A 21,707-nucleotide genomic window follows, 5' to 3' on the forward strand; every position below is an offset into this window, starting at 1 on the left:
AACATTGTAAATTAACTATACTTCAATTAAAAAATAAAATTATCATTTGAAAAGAAAATTAAATAAATAAGTAGACGTCATAAGTCAAGCTAAGAGACTTATTCGATAAAATATAGTCTATCCTCTGTGCCTAGAGATTATCACACTAAGTGAAGAAAGTCAGAAAGAGGAAGACAAACACCATATGGTATCACTTACATGTAGAATCTAAAATATGACAAAAATGAGCCTATCTATGAAACGGAAACAGACTCACAGACAAAGAGAACAAACATGATTGCCAAGGCATGGTGGGTGGGGAGTGATGGTTTGGAAGTTTGAGGTTAGTAGATGCAAACTATTATGTATAGAATGAATAAACAACAAGGTCCTAGTGTATAGCACAGGGAACTATATTCAATATCCCGTGATAAACCATAATGGAAAAGAACGTGAAAAAGAATATGCCTAAGCCAAGCTAAGCTAAGTCACTTCAGTCGTGTCCAACTCTGTATGACCCCATAGACGGCAGCCCACCAGGCTCCCCCGTCCCTGGGATTCTCCAGGCAAGAGTACTGGAGTGGGGTGCCATTGCCTTCTCCAATGCATGAAAGTGAAAAGTGAAAGTGAAGTCGCTCAGTCGTGTCCGACTCTTAGCGACCCCACGGACTGCAGCCTACCAGGCTCCTCCGTCCATAGGATTTTCCAGGCAAGAGTACTGGAGTGGGGTGCCATTGCCTTCTCCAAAGAATATGAATACCTATGGCTGATTCCTGATGTTTGGCAGATGTTTGGCAGAAACCAACACAATACTGTAAAGCAATTATCCTTTGATTAAAAATAAATAAATGAAAGTATATGTATATATTTATATGTGTGTGTGTATGTGTGGATCACTTTGCTGTATAGCAGAAACAACATTGTAAATGAAGTGTACTTCAATAAAATACATTTAAATATGTATGTACATACATATACTCTATCCTCATACCTTGAGAAATATACCTTCAGAACAACCAGGAGGTCCTGGCTCTAATTTAGTATTCCTGGACTTAGAGCTTCTCTCCAGAATGCAGAGGTGGAGGCAGGGCTGGCCTCTAGCTCTTCTAACCCCACACCTCCACCCCATCCTGCACAGGGTCTCAGGGACATGCTTGTGACCACCTCAGCCAGCACATCTAGGTTCTACTACACACCCAAACTTCAGGCCTAGGGATGCACACATAGATGAGCCAACCTGTCCTTGGGATGATGGGCCCAGGAAAGAGGCCCTTGAAGGCCATGGAGGAGGGTGAGGGGCATTGCGAAAGAAATTCTAGGATCCCAGGTACATGGACTTGAGGGGAGAAGCCTGGTGGACACATATTCTCTGCTTCCTATAGGGAGGGGCAGAGTATGGGAGGGCCACAGCAGGGGCCTCTAAAGTGCAGGCCCAAAGTTGGAGCCCCCCTTGCTCTTGGCTTTGCGTGCATTACACTCAGTGACTGTTTATTGACCATTTACTATAGGCCGGACACTGTCAGAGATTCAGATCAGTCGCTCAGTCGTGTCTGACTCTTTGCCACCTCATGAATCACAGCACGCCAGGCCTCCCTATCCATCACCAACTCCCGGAGTTCACTGAGACTCACGTCCATCGAGTCAGTGATGCCATCCAGCCATCTCATCCTCTGTCGTCCCCTTCTCCTCCTGCCCCCGATCCCTCCCAGCATCAGAGTCTTTGCCAATGAGTCAACTCTTTGCATGAGGTGGCCAAAGTATTGGAGTTTCAGCTTTAGCATCATTCCTTCCAAAGAAATCCCAGGGCCGATCTCCTTCAGAATGGACTGGTTGGATCTCCTTGCAGTCCAAGGGACTCTCAAGAGTCTTCTCCAACACCACAGTTCAAAAGCATCAATTCTTCGGCGCTCAGCCTTCTTCACAGTCCAGCTCTCACATCCATACATGACCACAGGAAAAACCATAGCCTTGACTAGACGAACCTTTGTTGGCAAAGTAACGTCTCTGCTTTTGAATATGCTATCTAGGTTGGTCATAACTTTCCTTCCAAGGAGTAAGCGTCTTTTAATTTCATGGCTGCAGTCACCATCTGTAGTGATTTTGGAGCCCAAAAAAATAAAGTCTGACACTGTTTCCACTGTTTCCCCATCTATTCCCATGAAGTGATGGGACTGGATGCCATGATCTTCGTTTTCTGAATGTTGAGCTTTAAGCCAACTTTTTCACTCTCCTCTTTCACTTTCATCAAGAGGCTTTGTAGTTCCTCTTCACTTTCTGCCATAAGGGTGGTATCATCTGCATATCTGAGGTTATTGAGATTTCTCCCGGCAATCTTGATTCCAGCTTGTGTTTCTTCCAGCCCAGCGTTTCTCATGATGTACTCTGCATATAAGTTAAATAAACAGGGTGACAATATACAGCCTTGACGAACTCCTTTTCCTATTTGGAACCAGTCTGTTGTTCCATGTCCAGTTCTAACTGTTGCTTCCTGACCTGCATACAAATTTCTCAAGAGGCAGATCAGGTGGTCTGGTATTCCCATCTCTTTCAGAATTTTCCACAGTTTCTTGTGATCCACACAGTCAAAGGCTTTGGCATAGTCAATAAAGCAGAAATAGATGTTTTTCTGGAACTCTCTTGCTTTTTCCATGATCCAGTGGATGTTGGCAGTTTGATCTCTGGTTCCTCTGCCCTTTCTAAAATCAGCTTGAACATCAGGAAGTTCACTGTGCTGTGTATCAAAGCTGCTGTAGACAAGAAGACTGAGTGGTCCCTGCTCAAGGAGCTTAGACTATTCAGGGGAGTTGAGCAGTAAAGAAAGGAGAAAACAGATAGCAAATATTTATACATTCGGGGGGAAAAACACACTATGAGAGAGGGAGCTGCATGTCTTTGGGTGCAGGTGACCCAGGCTGAGGAACGGGGGATGAGAAACCAGGGGAGAAGGGAGTAGAGGGAAGAGTACTGAGTTCAGATGGAACCGAGGACAGGCCAGAGTTGAGAGGGGAGTGTGCAGGGAGGAGAATGGGGAGCGCCTGTATATGAGGCGGGAGATGGGCAGCGGCCAGGCCATATCCAGGAGTTTGGATTGTACATCAAGAGTATTAAGAAGTGTGAGACTTCGCTTATACTTTAAAAGTCTCACTCTCGCTGCTGTGAGGAGAAAGGATTGTGGGGTGCAGAGTGGAAGTGGGGAGACCAGTTAGGAGGTGGAGCCGGCAGCTCAGGTGAGAGATAATGATGGCAGGAGAAGATGATGCTGCGGGGAGGGAGCTGAGGCCACAGACGGAGGCCGAATCTAACAGGTGAGTTTGAGGAAGAAGGAAGCTTCAAGATTAAATAGCCTCTTTCCCTCCCTTCACAGACATGTCCTGTTTCAGTCACAGCTGCCTCTTCCCCCATGAAATCCCTCTGATTGATGTTTTAAAAGGCTTAAATAGTCAAACCTGTTAACATTCACCTCTATGACATTTTTCCCATCATTTTCTTTCCAAAAAAAAGAGTTTACAGTGAGAGAAGGAAAAATATATTATGACATCCCTTATGTGTGAAATCTAAAAAGAAATGATACAAATGAACTTACTTACAAAACAGAAAGAGATTCAAAGACTTAGAGAACAAATTTATGGTTGTCCAGGGCAAGGGGAGGGATAGTTAGGGAGTTTGGGATTGTCATGCACACACTGTTATATTTAAAATGGATAACCAACAAGGACCTACTGTAAATTCCTTATATCGTTTTTCTTTTTTAAAAGAATGTATTTGTTTTTGGCTGTGCTGGGTCTTCATTGCTGCGTGGGCTTTTCTGTAGTTGCAGCGAACAGGGGCTACTCTTCATCAGAGTACACGAGCTTCTCTTTGTGGTGACTTCCTTGTTGCAGAGCTTGGGCTCTAGAGCACAGGCTCAAGAGTTGAGGTGCAGGGGCTTAGTTGCTCCGAGACATGTGGGATCTTTCTGACCCAGGGGTTGTACCCGTGTCTCCTGCATTGACAGGTGGATTCTCTCCCCATGAGCCACCAGGGAAGCCCTTGTTATATTTTATTTTTTAATATTTATGTTTATGTATTTGGCTGCACTGGTCTTAGTTGTGGCATGTGGGATCTAGTTCCCCGACCAAGGATCCAACCTGGGCCCCATGTATTGGGAGATTGGAGTCTTACCCTCTGGACCACCAGGGAAGTCCCTACCTATCTCATCGTTTTTAATTCTCAAGTCATTTATCACTTCAAAACTTTATATTATTTAGCTATAATTTCTTTTCCTTTTTCAAACTGGAAATTAATCTTACAAGGTAGTATTCTTCAAACTGTTGATGGCTACTCATAAGTATAGTGAGGTCAGCTTACTGGGTAGGGACAAGAATTTTCTTTCTAATAGGGTAGACTAGGATTAGAATTGGATAGGATAGAACAGATCAGAGCCCATCTGACATAATAAGGATAAATATGCTTTATGATCTGTTGCTTTAATTGTGAATTTATATTTATGAGTGTATTTACTTGGCTGAGATGTCTCACGTATTTCTTATTGTGGGTCATGGTTTGAAAGCTTCTTTATAAACTGTAATGATATGATCTATCATTCAATTCAAATATCATTCAATAGGAAAAGGAGTTTGTCAAGGCTGTATATTGTCACCCTGTTTATTTAACTTATAAGCAGAGTACATCATGAGAAACGCTGGACTGGAAGAAACACAAGCTGGAATCAAGATTGCCAGGAGAAATCTCAGTAACCTCAGATATGCAGATGACACCACCCTTATGGCAGAAAGTGAAGAGGAACTACAAAGCCTCTTGATGAAAGTGAAAGAGGAGAGTGAAAAAGTTGGCTTAACGCTCAACATTCAGAAAACGAAGATCATGGCATCCAGTCCCATCACTTCATGGGAATAGATGGGGAAACAGTGGAAACAGTGTCAGACTTTATTTTTTTGGGCTCCAAAATCACTACAGATGGTGACTGCAGCCATGAAATTAAAAGACGCTTACTCCTTGGAAGGAAAGTTATGACCAACCTAGATAGCATATTCAAAAGCAGAGACGTTACTTTGCCAACAAAGGTTCGTCTAGTCAAGGCTATGGTTTTTCCTGTGGTCATGTATGGATGTGAGAGCTGGACTGTGAAGAAGGCTGAGCGCCGAAGAATTGATGCTTTTGAACTGTGGTGTTGGAGAAGACTCTTGAGAGTCCCTTGGACTGCAAGGAGATCCAACCAGTCCATTCTGAAGGAGATCGGCCCTGGGATTTCTTTGGAAGGAATGATGCTAAAGCTGAAACTCCAGTACTTTGGCCACCTCATGCAAAGAGTTGACTCATTGGCAAAGACTCTGATGCTGGGAGGGATCGGGGGCAGGAGGAGAAGGGGACGACAGAGGATGAGATGGCTGGATGGCATCACTGACTCGATGGACGTGAGTCTCAGTGAACTCCGGGAGTTGGTGATGGACAGGGAGGCCCAGCGTGCTGTGATTCATGGGGTCGCAGAGTTGGACATGACTGAGCGACTGATCTGATCTGATCTGATCATTCAATTTCTTTCACCATTAATATTAACATGAGTCCTCCTTTAGTATGTGCTAAATTCTAGTTCAGGCATTCAACAAAATATTTTTAGCACCTAGTATGTGTGATACCTATACTGCGTGGGGGAAATGAAACAACCGTGAATAAAAATATAGTCCTTCTTCTCACTCCCAGAGCTTATATAAATACTGAGGTATGTTTTTAGCTGTCTATTCTGTTCCACTGGTCTTTCTCTGAATTCTTGCTCCAGTGGCACAGTTGTTATCATTGTACTTGTTCATTGAACAGCTGTTAAGGGCTAAGCATTGTGCTAAGTGCTTTGCATCCAGCTGATACTCAATATTATAAGTTTGTAGAGAATGGATACCTGTACTGTGTATGGCTGAGTCCCTTTTCTGTCTACCTGAAACTATCACAACATTGTTAATTGACGTGTGCTCAGTCATGCCAGACTCTGCCCATGGACTGTAGCTCTCCAGGCTCCTCTGTCCATGGGATTTCCCAGGTAAGAATACTGGAGTGGGTTTCCATTTCCTCCTCCAGGGGATCTTTCAGATCCAGGGATCACAGCATGTCTCTTGCATCTCCTGCATTGGCAGGTGAATTCTTTACACTGTGACAAAAAGTTAAAAAAACAAAAACAATACTCTAAATGGTATTCTTCTCCCCACTCTCCTAGATAAGGATATTGAGGCTACAGAATGTTAGAAATCTTTCCAAAGGTGACTATATTAGTCCATTCAGGCTGCTACAACAAAGCACTGCAATTTGTGTGGCTTAAGCAACAGAAATTAATTTTCTCACAGTTCTTGAAGCTGGAGAATCTAAGATCCAGGTTCTGACGGAGTTTGGTTTCTGGTGAGGACTCTCCCCCTGGCTTGCTGATGACCTGCTTCTTGCTGTGTTCTCTTATGACCTCTCCTTCATTCTCAGGCATGGAGGGAGACAGACAGAGAGGTCTCTTTCTGAGTGCAGTCATACTGGGGGTTAAGGCTTCGACATGTGAATTTTGGCGGGACACCATGCCACAACAGGGACATGTCCAGGAAGTGGTAGAAGTTGTAGTTGTTTAGTCGCTAAGTTGTGTCTGACCTTTGCAACCTCATGGACTGCAGCATGCCAGGCTTCTCTGTCCTCCACTATCTCCTGAAGTTTGCTCAAGGAAGGAAACTCAAGGAAGTGGTAGAGCCAGATTCAATATCTGGTCTGCTTCCTCCAGAACCTGAATTCTTACTTATCACCCATTTCTCTCTGACAGGGCAAATCTCATCTCATTATTTTTATTTTCTTAAAAAAAAAAAAAGTGCTATTCTTGGCCCTTTATTCTTTCACATGAATTTCACAAATCACTTTGACACATTCTGTGGTGGTAAGAACAGACGTCTTCACACCGCTGAGTCGCCCCATCCAGGAATGTGCTACGTGCTGTCTGTCAGGGAAGTCACGTGCTTGTCTTCATGCTGGTCTCGCACATATTTCTTGTCAGGGGGTTTTCTGAGGTGATTTTATTTTTAGTTTAGTGCTTCTCAAACTCTGATGTGCATACCATCACCTGGGAATCTTGAAAAGCAGACTCTGAGTCAGCAGGCCCAGGGCAGAGCCTAGGATTCTGCATTTCTAGCAAGCTCTGGGGTGATGCTGCTATGGTGCTGGGGCCTGCACGCTGATCACTGAGATTGTGGTTGTGCTATTTGGAACGGGATTATTTAATCTAATGTTTTAGAACCTGTTACTGTGATTCTCTAGAAAAGCTAATGATTTTTTATTTGGCCAGTTTTGCATATTCTTCCTTCCCAGAGTCTGCCAGGCTTGCTTGTTGCTGTGGAGACCAACTGGAGCTGCCAGGGTCAGGAAGAGGGTCTAGGGAGAGGGGACCATCACACTTATGCTAAAAAAGGATGTATGGCATCCATGCCTGGAAGTCTAGGTAACTGGGACCAGTTGCCTGGCAGCGGCCACCCTCCCACACGCACCTCTTGTGATATTACCCTTCCGTGTGATTTAGACTCAGACCCAGCAAACTGTAGAGAGTCCAGTAGGTGCTCAATGAATACCTGCTGGGTGAATGACTCTGGGGCAATCCTATGCCCTGCCCTCAATAAACTATGCTTGCTGATGGGGAAACTGAGGTCCAGAGGGAGGTCCTGTTTGAGCTGAATTATGGGCCTGACGAGCATAAGAACTCAAGTTCTTGACCTCTACTCAGAGGTCCACCTTGCTCTTGGCCTGAGAGACATCAGAGAAGCTCAATCCAAGATCAGCACACAGAGCTGAGAAGAGGCCTTCAAGATCATCTCACCCAGGGCATCCTAACCAGAGATGTGTCAGAACCATCAAGTTCCTGGCTGGGCCTCACCCCAGAAGAGTCTTATTCAATAGGTCTGTTGTGGGCAATACAGACTCTGAACCGTCCCCAGGTGGGTGAATCAGGTATGGAGCCAGCTTGGGAACCACTGTCCTGACCCAGTCCTCTTGTTTACTGAAGGGGAAACTGAGGCTGGGAAGGGAAGCAACTTGCTAATAGCCACACAGAACCATTCTGTAGGAATCACCTGAAGACCTGAGCTTTAGGAAGTTGGAACCATATCCAACCATGGGCTTCCTGATTGGGAGAGAGGGGAGGGGAAGGGTCTCAGGGTCCAAGGCTGCCTTGGCAGCTATACCTGGCATCCCATTTTTCCAAGCACAGTAACAAGTCAAAAGATGTTTGTGTGAGAGGAGGAAAGCCCGTTGTTTAAGGGCTTTAACTTGAGAAATGTTGGGGCTTGTCTTGTAGCTCGGTCAGTGAAGAATCTGCCTGCAATGCAGGAGACCCTGGTTTGATTCCTGGGTTGGGAAGATTCCCTGGGAGAGGAAATGACAACCCATTCCAGTATTCCTGCCTGGGAAATCCCATGAACAGAGGAGCCTGGTGGGTTACAGTCCATGGAGTTGCAAGAATCAGACACACCTTAGTGACTAAACCACCACCATGGCAGGATGATTTTAAAAAGGCTGAGATCTCTCAAAGCAAAGAGTCAATGAGAGATTTCCTATCCCAGCTGTCACCAATTAGCAAATTACTTAGCCCAAGCCTCAATTTCTCCACCTGTGCTCCTGACTAGAGCCCACCCACATAACCTAGAAGTTAAGTGCATGGTACTTAGAACCAGACTGGCTGGTTCAAATCCCAGTACTGCTGCTTGTTGTTGGCTATGTGACTTTTGCCAAGTTGTTTCATCTCTTTATGCCTGAATTTCATCACTTGTAAAATGATGACAGGGCTTCCTTGGTGGCTCAGCGGTAAAGAATCTACCTGCAATGCAGGAGACACAGACTTTACGGGTTCAATCCCTGGGTCAGGAAGATCCCCTGGAGAAGGAAATGGTAACCCACTCCAGTATTCTTGCCTGGGAAATCCCAGGACAGAGGAGCCTAGTGGGCTACAGTTCATGGGGCCACAAAAGTTTGGGACGCAACTGAGCGACTAAACAACCACCCCCAAATAGTGACAATCGTAGTAATTTCCTCAGAGGGTTTTGTCGTGAAGGTTAAATGAATGAATGCATTTCCCTGACCTCTGAACCTTGTGCCTTAAGCCAGAATCATTCATCTCTTCTGCCTACACTTACTACCTCTGCTTTAAATACTTCCTTCCAAATTTACATCTTGAGCTCCTTCCTCTCCTCTGATCTCTACATTTCTATACTCAGCTGCCTGGTGGACTACTCCTCTTGGACATCTAATAGACATCTTAAGCCTCACATGACCCACACTGAACTCTTCATCTCCCTCCCTAAACCTGCTTTTTCCCAGGTTTTCTCTGTCTCAAGTAATGGCAACTCCACACTGCTACCTGCTCAGGCCAAAGCCCTTGGAGTCACCCATTAGCAAATTACATCAGCCCTTCCTTCAAAATACACCTGGAATCTGACCACTTACCACCTTCACTATAGCCACACTGGTACATGTCACGGTCAGCTCTTACCTGGACTAATGAAATAGCTTCTTGGTGTCCCTGCTTTCATTTTTATTCTCAAGCCTATTCTTTTTTGTTTTTTTTTTATCCCCAAGTCTACTTAAAAAAAATTTTTTTTTAATTTTCTTTTTGCTGTGCTAGGTCCTCATTTGCTGCACACGGGCTTCCTCTAGGTATGGTGTGCTGGCTTCTTACTGCAATAGCTTCTCTCGTTGCGGAGCACAGGCCCTAGGCACATGGGCTCAGTAGTTGCGGCTTGCGGGTTCTAGAGCTCGGGATCAGTGGTTGTGGTCCAGGGGCTTAGTTGCTCTGCAGCATGTGGGATCTTCCTTGACCAGGGATCGAACCCACATCCCCTGCATTGGCAGGTGGATTCTTATCCATTACGCCACCAGGGAAGTCCCTCCAAGTCTATTCTTAACATAGCACCCAGGGTAAGCCTATTTTCTTGCCTAGAGAATCCCAGGGATGGCGGAGCCTGGTGGGCTGCCGTCTATGGGGTCAGACAGAGTAGGACACGACTGAAGTGACTTAGCAGCAGCAGCAGCAGCAGCATAAAGGTCATATTATTATACTCTTCTGCCCCAAACTCTCCAGTACTTCCCAGCTCAGTGAAAAGTGAAAGTGTTAGTTGCTCAGCCATGTCAGACTCTTTGCGACCCCGTGGACTGTAGTCGGCTTTTGTCCGTGGAATTCTCCAGGCAAGAGTACTGGAGTGGGTAACTATTCCCTTCTCCAGAGGATCTTCCTGACCCAGGGATTGAACCTAGGTCTCCTGCACTGCAGGCAGATTCTTTACTGTCTGAGCCACCAGGGAAGCCTCCAAAAGTACTAACCAGGTCCCAAACCCGCTTAGCTTCTGAAGCCAGACGAGATCAGGCGCGTTCAGGGCTGTATGGTTGTAGACTCCCTGTTTAGAGTCAGACTCAAAGTCCTTGTAGGACCTATGAAGTTGTATACAATCTGGTCCCACCATCTCTGCTGTTATCTTCTTTACACTTTTCTCACTTTATTGCAGTCAGCCCAGCCTTTTACATGTTTCCACACCCCCGAATCTTTGTATTTGCTAGCAGAGGCCTGGAACATTTTTACCCCAAGTCATCCTCTTGGCTCACTCTTGTAACCTTCAAATCTTCACCCAAAAGTCCCCTTCTAAATGCTATGTATTTCCTGGAAGCTTCAGCCCTCCCTGTCTTCCTTTCCAGCTTTACCTTTTTTAATAGTACATGTGTCCTTCTCACAAACTATCTAATGCACCATCTAATTTTCTTATTTATTTTGCCTATTTTCTGCCTTTCACCTTTAGAAAGTAAGCTCTGTGAAGACTGGGATCCTTGTCTGTTTTGTTCACTGCTACATCCTAAAACAAAACCTGGCTTACAGTACTGAATACACTCCTGATAATAATTGTGAATACATTTAGTTAATATCTAGTCACTCTAATTATTCTTTTATCATTTTGGAAACAGTAAGAGTCTGGAAAAGAACAATCTTAAGCATTGACATTTCTTGCTAAAAATCTACAAACAATGTGCTAAATGAAAAGGCTACAAAATCACACAGATACTATGATTACAAATTTGCAAGATATGTAGAAGAAAAAGTTGCATTAGTTTTCATTGTAACATTACAAGGAATTTCTTGCTATTTTCCAATTTCATTTAAAATTGTCTCTAAAACAAAAGTTTGACTTACTGAAATAGGAACAACATGACATCCTTTACAGAAAAATGAATCAAAGCTTACCTTATCTTTTTGGCAGTACCTGGAACAGGTCTGGAGAGAAGGGAAAGCACATTATTGGTCTTGATCATAGGGATTTTCTGTAAATCATTTATAAAAATAACTGTAAAATAACTATATACAGTGTTCATATACTGTATAATTAGATTTAAAAAATAAGCCTGGAAGAAGACTCCTTAGAAAAAAAAAGTCTGGTCCATAGGGGAGACTCCAACATGAAACAAAACTCCCGTTCTTTAAGTCCTGAAACCAGGAGTGCAATTTCAGTTAAAAGACAGTGGGTTCGAGTCCCAATCTGAGTTTTGGCTGGGTTCAAGTCCCATCTGAGGTGTGATTGGGTTTGAGTCTCAGTGTGAGCGTACGGTTTCACAAGGCTCCTCTGGCCAGAGCAAGGCAGGTTTCACTCCAGGGCGCACCCCCACGTGCCACATCCCGATGCCCTAGTCTCAGATTATAGGAAGGAGACCTTCAGCAGCCTCCTGTGCCGCCGGTCCGAGAACCTTCTGTGATGCGTTCCAAACTCGGCCCATCTCACAGGAGGAACTGGGCGCATGTGAAACCATGGAACCCAGACTAGGGCTTGAACCCATGATCTTTTAATTACAATCACTCACCTGGTCTGAGGCCTTAACAAAGCTCAGGTTCTTGATGTCTCATCACAGAAATAATGCAGTGAGAGACTGATAGGCAAGAAGTGGATTTATTTAGAGAGAAAGACTCCACAAAGTGTGGGCGAGAGGTACCAGGGTATGGGGTTGTCAGTTTTTATAAAGGTGGGTAATTTCATAGGCTAATGAGTGGGAGGAGTAGTCCAGCTATCTGGGGGGAAGGGGTGGGGATTTGCAGAATTGGGCCACCACCCACTTTTTGTCCTTTTATGGTTAGCTCAGGACTGTCACCTGTGGGTGGGTCATTCAGATGCTAATGTATTACAATGAGGATATAAAGAGGCTCAAGATCATGGATGTGAGAGATGGACCATAAAGAAGGCTGAGTGCTTTCTTTGACGAATTGATGCTTTTGAGTTGTGCTGCTAGAGAAAACTCTTGAGAATCCTTTGGACAGCATGGAGATCAAACCAGTCAATCCTAAAGGAAATCAACCCTGAATATTCATTGGAAGGACTGATGCTGAAGCTGAAGCTCTAATACTTTGGCCACCTGATGCGAAGAGCTGACTCTGATCAGGAAAAGACCCTGATGCTGGGAAAGACTGAGGGCAGGAGGAAAAGGGATGCAATGGTTGGATAGCATCACTGACTCAATGGACAAGAATTTGAGCAAATTCTAGGACACAGTGAAGGAGAGGAAGCCTGGTGTGCTGCAGTTTCTGGGGTTGCAAAGAGTCAGACAGAACTTAGTGACTAAACAACAACAACAAGGTCCACTGGAAGTCAAATCTTCCGCCATCCTGGCCCAGTTGATTCTAACCAGTTTTTGTCACGTCCTATTACTTTGCCAACAAAGGTCTGTCTAGTCAAGGCTATGGTTTTTCCTGTGGTCATGTATGGATGTGAGAGTTGGACTGTGAAGAAAGCTGAGTGCCAAAGAATTGATGCTTTTGAACTGTGGTGTTGGAGAAGACTCTTGAGAATCCCTTGGACTGCAAGGAGATCAGCCCTGGGATTTCTTTGGAAGGAATGATGCTAAAGCTGAAACTCCAGTACTTTGGCCACCTCATGTGAAGAGTTGACTCATTGGAAAAGACTCTGATGCTGGGAGGGATTGGGGGCAGGAGGAGAAGGGGACGACAGAGGATGAGATGGCTGGATGGCATCACCAACTCAATGGACATGAGTTTGAGTGAACTCTGGGAGTTGGTGATGGACAGGGAGGCCTGGTGTGCTGCGATTCATGGGGTCACAAAGAATCGGACACAACTGAGCAACTGAACTGAACTGAACTGATGGCTAGGATATTCTTTTAAAGGTCGCACCCTGCCCCCTTCCCTCCAGTTTCACATGGAAGTTGTTAAGGCCAGTTTGGCCTCCTTCTGCCCTATCCCCAGTCACCTCCCCAGCCATTGTCTTTCCCCACTGCTCAGCCTGAGGAGCCCTCTCTTTGCTGCTGACCAGGGCTCAGGCTCCCTGGCCAATCTCCAGGACAGAGAATTCTACAGCTGTGCAGCCTTGGCCAATGTCCATTTTCTGGGCACTGCACTGATTCATAAGACTCAGTGACTTGTGGCTTTCTCTTCCCCACCCTAGACCCGATAAGGACAAAAAGCATTGTTTCTTTTCTGGCTCAGCCGTCAAGCACAGGGTGACTGCCCCTTTGCACAAGCTGAGCCTCTCTTCCACCCCTGCCTCCACAGCCTCCCCTCGGCATCTAGCCAGAAGCCCTGGAAGATCACAGGGCTGGATCAACCACTTAGGAAAAGAATTTCTCTGCCTGAAGCTGAACAACTGTAACAGCAACAGCTTACATTCCTTTAGTTTCTAGAAGTAGAATTTTAGATTCCAGAGGCTATTGACTCAATTATCGTGCATGTGTTCATCCATCGTTCATCAAACCTCTGTGGACTACAGACTCCACTGCCTGTGTGCCTGGCACTGTGCTAGGTCATAATCTAGCAGGACCCTTGTGCGGATGCCTCTGCTACAAAGAGGAGTAAGGCAAATGCCCCGCCCCACCCCACCTCACCTAAAAGAAGCAGTTAGAAAAAAAAGTCACTCTCACTTGGCTAAGTGGTCAATGACTTTATTGAACACTACTGTTTTCCTGTATTGATCATATAGCTACCCTCACAATAAAATTTTGAGGTAGGTATTAGATCACTTCACCTGCAATGTGAGAGACACAGAAGACATGGGTTTGATCCCTGGGTCGGGAAGATCCCCTGGAGAAGGACATGGCAACACACTCCAGTATTCTGACCTGAACAGAGGCTAGAATCCCATGGACAGAGGAACGTTGCAGGCTACAGTCGATGGGGTCACAGAGTGCACGATTGAGTGACTATACACGTAAGATCACTTGCACAAGGGGAAGAAGACAGAGACTTTCCTAAGGTCACACAGCTACTGAGCCTGTGTTCTTTCTCCTGACCTTGCTGGCAGTACCAGGATAAACACTGCAGGCTCAGTCCACAGAAAAACTCAGGGAAAGCCAACCCCCTGGGGCCCTACCCAGACTTCCCACCTCTCCTCCACTGGCCCCACTCTCATTCCCTCTCCATTCCTTCATTCAGTGAGTCAGTCAATCAGACAATTGTTGAGCACCTATTAGGTGCAAAGCTCTTTGGGGCAGTAGGGAAATGGCTCATAAAAGACTTAGTCACCAAAAACTCTCATAGCCTAATAGAAGAGTAGACATAAATAATTATGATGCCAGGTGAAAAGTAAGAAATGTAGATAAAGTGCTAGATCAAGTTCAAGGAGGAAAAAATTGCTCTGATTTAGGAGAATCTTTGTGGAGAAGGGGCACTGAGATGGGCCTTGAGGATATTCAGTTTTGGGTCCAGCAGAGATACGGGGGAAGGACTGCTGAGATTAAAGGAAACACATTCAATAAAAGGTGGAGGCAGGAAGGGGTGGAGAAAGGAAGGGAAAAAACTATAGGAGTCTGTGTGGTTGGAAGATGATGTGCCTGAAGGGGAATAATAGCAGGCTCGAGTTTTAGAAACAGACCGTGGAAGGACTTCTCTGGTGGTCCACTGGTTAAGAATCTGTGCTTCTAACGCAGAGGGTGTGGGTTTGCTCTCCAGTAGGAAACCAGATCCCACATGGCATGTGGCATGCGCCCCACCTGTAGAAAAAAAGAAATAGACGGTGGACATTCTCTAAATATTTACTACCTGAAAAACGGTACATTTGGGCCAGATTACAGAGACTAAAAATGCCAAATGACAGAATCTGGTGCTTGTTTTCTTGCTAACAGGGAGCCATTACGGGATTTTCCCAGCATCCCCCTCTGATGGGTAAGGCCAGGTGTCTGCCCCATCTTGGCCTCTCCCAACCTCCTCCTCAGCAGCTGGAACCACAGTGTCAGCAACCCTGTCCCCCGTTGCTGTGTCATCGTTTACTCTCTTTTAAGTGCCTGGCCTACACCCAGCAGCCCCCACACAAAAGCCCAGAAGGCTTCCTTCCTGGGGCAGCAGGGCCGAGTCATTTGGAAACCTTTCTCTGATGAGCTCCGTGATCAAGGTGCTGATACGGCAGGTGGGTCTGCCTCACTGTGTCCCCAGTCTCGGAGGTGAACGCGGCGGTGAGTTTCGTTGGCCCATCACCTCCGCCTCGGCCCGGTTCACTTTCACTGCCGGAGACGGAGACAGAGAAGGTGTGATGTGGATGTCTTTGACGATGCCCGCTCAGGGTCCTGCTTCTCGTTTCCTGCCTTAGCCTTTCAAGGCTGCTCTGTCCTGCCCGCCCTATGCTGGGCCATCCCAGGCCAGGCCCCTCATCTACCCCCTTACTGACCACAGTTCCTTGCTCTAGCCTCACTGTAGAGGCTCTGAGGACATGCAGGCGGGGAAAATGAACTTTTTGCCACTTTTCATCTCTAGAACAAGCAGGCTAACTGCTCCCCTGGGGGCCGGTTCATCTCTTGCTCCCTGGAGGGCAGAGCACTGGGTCTGGAGTCAGAAGAACTGACTGGGCTTCCTTTCCTACTGGACAGACTCAAGCAACTCATGAGACTGGCTGAGCCTGGGTTTTCTCAGGACATAAATATACTGTTGACACTATATATAATTAGATAACTAATGAGAACCTACTATATGGCTCAGGGAACTCTACTCAGTGCTCTGTGGTGACCTAAATGCAAAGGAGATCCGAAAAAGAGGGGATATATGTATATGTATAGCTGATTCACTTGGTCTTCCCTGGTGGCTCAGGGGTAAAAGAATGTGCCTGCAATGCAGGAGACACCGGTTCCATCCTTGAGTCAGGAAGATCCCCTGGAGAGGAAAATGGCAACACACACCAGTATTCTTCCCTGGGAAATCCCCATGGATAGAGGAGCCTGGCAGGCTACAGTCCATGGGGATCACAAGAGTGGGACATGACTTAGTAACTAAATCAACCACCACCACCATAGCTGATTCACTTTGCCATACATTAAATACTAACACAACACTGTAAAGCAACTATACTCCAATAAAAATTAATTTAAAAATAAAAGTAAAATAAATAATTAAAAAGTAATTGAGAAAAAAAAAAAAAGAGTTGAAGAACTCCTGGCTGGTTTTCTCCATAAGTTTGAGATGAGGTCCTTCTGAGACAAAGCATGGGAAAGGACTTCATAAATTGTAAATTAATCTGGGAGTATTCTGATTGCCATTATTAGTTGGCGGAGACTGAGTTCACATTATTGTTCTCTTTCCGGGAATCTTGTTCCTTTCCTTCAGAGCACTTACAGACTCTTATAAGACACCATAACTACTGAGCAAATTGTTGGCTTGTTGACTGCCGACCTCCTTTCCAGAGTGTACGTTACGTGTGCAATGGGCAGAAATCATGTTTAGGGTTGTTTCTTTTTATCTTCCCAGTATCGGATGCAGTGCAAGCCTAAAGAATAATGATTTGAGGACTCATTACCCATTCTCCCGAGAGACCTGGGAGGCTGGCCTGTCTTGCTCGCTGCTTCCCCGTGGCATGTAGTAGACGATTAAGTGTTTTTTGGAAGTTGAAACAAACAAACCTCCTTAAATTCCATCTTCGTTGTGAAGTTCTGTTGCTGAAGAAGCTATCACTTTTCCCAGTTTCTCCATCTGTGATCCCAATGCCTAGAAAGGAGGCTCCCTGTGCCCGCTCAGAACCTACCTTCCCGGCCTCTTGTCCTCATACATCTTCCTTGACTCCAGTCCAGACAAGCTGCCCACCATCCTCTCCCCAAGATATGCTTGTGCCTACCTGCAGACCACTGCTGGGGCTCAAGCATTCCCCATTCCCTTCCCTCAAAGTCCTGCCTAAACTTCCTTCCTTTCCAAGCCCCTTTGACAAGTGTGTGTGTGTGTGTGTGCACGTGTGCATGTGTGTGTGTGTGTGCGTGCATGCGTGTGTGTTTTGGCTGCCCCAGGTCTTAATTGCAGTGCACAAACTCTTAGTTGCAGTATGTGAGATCTAGTTCCCTGACCAGGGATCAAAGCCAGTCCCGTCTGCTTTGGGAGCACAGAGTCTTAGCCACTGGACCACCAGGGAAGTCAGAGTATGTGTGTTTAATAGCAGTTTGTACCTACGCAGGATTTCTATTTGGAAAAAAAGACATTTTACATATATGATATCATTCAAGATAAAAAGTAGCAAGATTGGCAGTGCAGGCACTTTATAAGCCTACAGATTAGGAAGTTAGGCTCAGAGAAATTTTATTTGTAATTTCTATACCCAGGGATTGTACTTAACTTGTGGATCCATTAAAGCAATTTGGTGGAGTGAGTTCCACTGAAGAAAAAAAGGAACAAGGAGAGAGAGACTAACAGACTGAGAGAGAAGCAGAGACAGAGGCAAGAGACCCAGATGGAGGTGGGGAGGAAGAAAGGAAGGGTAGAAAATATGTCACACTAAGATTAAGTAAAGAATAAGCAGTATTGGGAAAACGTGTGTGTGTGTGTACACATGCCAACAAGTCTGTGACATAAGACATATTTCATATGATGGGCCACGGGCAAAGTGCCTGGGTTACACAGTGTGCTGAAGGGTTACCCAGAAGGACTTAAGCTTCGCCAGTTCATGTGGGGGCCGAGATGGTCAAGAGAGAGGCCAGAGATGGGAGCCATGACCTAAATTTCAGCAGTGCCAGCCTGGGGCCCAGGGAAGCCAGCGCTCTGGGGGAAGCCATCTGTGGGTTGTGGTTCCTACTGTGCGAGGTGAGCTGTTCTAGAGAAGCCTCAGCCACGGCAGTGTTTGCGTGGAGAGGCTGAGAGCCGTGCTGGGTGGGTCGGGCTGTGTCAGGGCCAGCCATCTCCAGGTGCCAATGCCGTGTAGCCTAGGGCAGTGGTTCTCAAAGTGTGGTTCCCAGGCCAGCAACTTCAACATCACCTGGTCACTTGTTAAGAATTCGAATTCCCAGGTCCCATCCCAGACTTCGGGAATCAGAAAACCTGAGGGCGGGCCCAGCCATCTTTTTAACAAGCCTTCCCGGTGACTCTGAGGCAGAATGTTTAAGAACCACTTTCCTAAGGATGCCCTGTTAGGCATTCTGTATTTTATGTGTCTTGGAATATCTAGGCAGGTCTGGTCTAAAAGCAGCCTTGTTGGAAAATAGAAATGCTGGGCCTCCAGTCCAGGCCTTTTGCTACAAAACCTGGCTTTCCTACCACAGTCTACACAGCACATTCCCACGCAGGACGTGTAAAGGAAGACTGGGTGTATACTCCCTACACTGTGTACCTTCCACTCTGCTGGACTTGGCCTGCACTGGGTTCAGATGCAGGCATGTATGTTGCTTTGAAAATGTTCTCAAGTTACACATGCAGATGAGTGTGCAGACTTGGGTGCATGCTGGACAAGGTGCTCCCAGCGCAGAGCCTGACTCCTACCTCCCCCCACCTTCACATCACCCCTCTGGATGGGGCTCAGCTGTGCTCAGCATGCAAGCACCTGGTCCAGGCACCTGACTCCCTCTCTAACCCTGGCCACAGAGCCCGCCCCAGACCGAAGTTTCCCAGACACGCTCAAGGCCCCTATAACCTTGAGGCAACCTTGATGTACCTCCCCAGCACCTGCAGCTCATTTCCTCCCCGCAGGACTCCTACCTGTTACCTAATGAGAGAGGAGCTATGCGTGGGTGCTGGCTCCAGCGCTGAGAACCTTTACCACCCCACTTCCTGTGTTGATTTTTATTGTGCTTTTGGGTCACTGGTGACTGAGTGAGCTGTTAACACTCACAACTACTTCCCACTACTACCTGAAGCTCAGTTTCCACATGTGTGATAACGTGATAAAAATACCTAACACATAAAGACTGTTCAGAGGACCATAGGAAATGATGTGTGCAAAGAGCTTAGAAGTTCATGGCATACAGTAAGTATCTGATAAACAGCCCGTACATTTAGACAGAATTTTCCCCTCAGATGGCCAGGGAAGTGCCCGTCATTTGCAAAACTGAATCTCTGAGAGAAGGTCGTGTGGTCTGGTGGAGAGACCCCCGGGTTTGGTTTCAGACATTACTCTTCCTGTACTCATGAGGGAGGGGCTGAGGCTCTGTCTCCTCATACCTCCCCCACCGTAAAATATGACCACGGGCGATGCCAATACCTGCACAGTGAGTTTTGAGGATTAAATAGAGTTAAATGTGAAAGTAAGGATAAACATTATTAAAACTGTGCGACTTTGTAGATTGGTAAATACTGGACCAAAGTTACTGTCCTATCCTAGACAGATACCTAACACTTCCTTGGGCTGATTCGCTAGGTGGGGACCTGTGGAGCTTTGTTCTGAACAGCTGGGGGAGACCCAGAGAAAGAAGAGAACAAGATCTCAGTCCAGGTCAAACAGAGCCAGCATCTCGGGGTAGTGAAAGAACAGGGGAAAACCCCAACCCATTCCTTGCCCCTCAGACACTCTGCTGCACAACTTAACTTTTCTGTGGAATATAGGAAATGAACTCCAAGCAAGTGATGGAGTCTAATATCTGAAATAAAGAGAAGCAATTAATCCATGAACTGTGAAGCAAAAAGCACTGAGAAAAATCCACCTGAGCTGATATTAAGCCACCAGCTTGCCTAAGGCAGACACAAGTCTACTCTTGTCAGAACCATCAGCGGTTGTTTTGTTGAGAAGCCTGGAAAACAACATTGCCTTGGGTAGATTACCCATGGGTAGGGACTGGGATCCCACATGGAAGAAATATAAGCAAGTTGCATGCTGAAATAAAGTCTGGGCTGCCTTATCTGGAAATGTCTCCCTCACACACCAGTGGAACTCCAGCCGTCTCCTCTTTAAAATCAAGGGGTCACAGGCTAGGCACTGCCCTCTCTATTCTAGGGGGCTTAGTCTGACTTTATCTGTTTGAAGATCGTCTTTTCTCCTAGAGGCAGTTACTCTCTGAACCTTCTAAGGTAACGTTAGAACTCATAGTCAGCAGGTATTTATTCATTTAGGGCAAACCCAGCTGACTATCAAAGGTCAGTGACTGGGACAAGTAGGCCCTGGGCACCTGCAGTATCTCCCAGCATCTGGAGAGACAGGAAGGGCCATCTGAATGGCCCAAGATGCACGGTAAGTTCAGGGACTGGAGAGGAGTTCAGGAAACAGGCACAGCTTTCTCTTCTCCATAAAACCCAGGTCAGTCACTGAGAAGTTAGATGCGTTGCTGCCCACAGCATCATGGGGCAACCACAGCCATAGCCTGCCACCACATCTGAGGAGTCATCCTGAACCTCTTACCAAACCCCTCTTCTGAACCTGTCATGCATCAAAGTAAATGGAAAACCGTGGGAAAAATAAGCGAGGAGAAGGCCACGAGAGCAATTCCTACCTTGTCCAGTGTACACTCCAACCTCCTCCATCTTCTTGCTGCTGCTGCCCCCCCCCACCGCCACCATACCATCATCATCATCACCACCATCATAACCACACCCATTGCATCTTGAGTAATTATTTCCACACACTTCTTCATGTGGTCCTCATTATCTCCCCCACCCCCTACCTTGTACCCTCCCCTCTAGACACATCAGGTCACTCTATCCAACCCTCCAGAGTGTTGCTCATGTCCTTCTTCATCCCTGAAATCTTCCCTGACTTTTGAGAATGGTAGGTCTCTAATGGCATGAAACAGGGTTCTGTTTGTGGCATTGTTTTGTCAATATTTCCCATCAGGACTTGGATAGGCCCAAGGATAACAGGCTTATCTAAGTTAGCATCATGTCAACAAAGGACTGAATCAGGGTTTCAAGTTTCCCTTTATAAGCTAAGATGATGGAGTGTGCGCGTGCTAAGTCGCTTCAGTCATGTCCAACTCTTTGTGACCCTATGGATTGGGGCCCACCAGGCTCCTCATCCATGGGATTCTCCAGGCAATAATGCTGGAGTGGGTTGCCATGCCCTTCTCCAGGGGATCTTCCTGACCGAGGAATCGAAACTGCATCTCCTGCGACTCCTGCTTTGCAGGTGGATTCTTTAGTGCTGAGCCAACAGGGAAGCCCAAGGTGATGGACTAAAACTACTGAAATGATATTTGTTAGGCATTTTGTCCAGGGGAATGGGAGCCCCCTAGAAAGGCCACTTTAATTGCAGTTATGTAAGTATGGCACAAGGAAACTTATCTTCCTGTATTTTGTCCTAGTGAGATTGTATCAAGACCATTAACCAGAAATCACACAGAGGTCAAAGAACAGATTGATTACGTCATCCTGTATTAAAACACAATCTCTTGAAAGGACCAAGCTTCTCACCCTTGTTGATGTTTGACTAATACTGGGTAACCATCTGATGAGGACGTAGTGACAGGGAACGTGAATTTGCTGGGGGTGGGGGAGGGGAGAATGAGAATGGAATGGTTGCACTTCCAAATTCCCTTTCTATTCCTACATGATTCTGTACATGTGTGTGTGTTAGTCTCTC

General features: G+C 46.1%; 1 long non-coding RNA gene across 1 annotated transcript in view; it reads right to left on the minus strand.

The window, feature by feature from the left end:
- Positions 1-12,431, minus strand: part of LOC133261181 (uncharacterized) — a 28,638-nt gene extending 16,207 nt beyond the window's left edge. Inside the window, exons 1-2 of the long non-coding RNA XR_009741039.1 lie at positions 11,821-12,431; positions 11,210-11,286 (exon numbers count right to left, since the gene is read on the minus strand). This is a non-coding gene — a long non-coding RNA (uncharacterized LOC133261181). The remainder of the gene's footprint in view (positions 1-11,209; positions 11,287-11,820) is intronic.
- Between the last annotated feature and the right edge of the window lie 9,276 nt (positions 12,432-21,707).

The sequence above is a fragment of the Bos javanicus genome, chromosome 15, assembly GCF_032452875.1.
Source record: "Bos javanicus breed banteng chromosome 15, ARS-OSU_banteng_1.0, whole genome shotgun sequence".
NCBI classification, from domain to species: domain Eukaryota; kingdom Metazoa; phylum Chordata; class Mammalia; order Artiodactyla; family Bovidae; genus Bos; species Bos javanicus.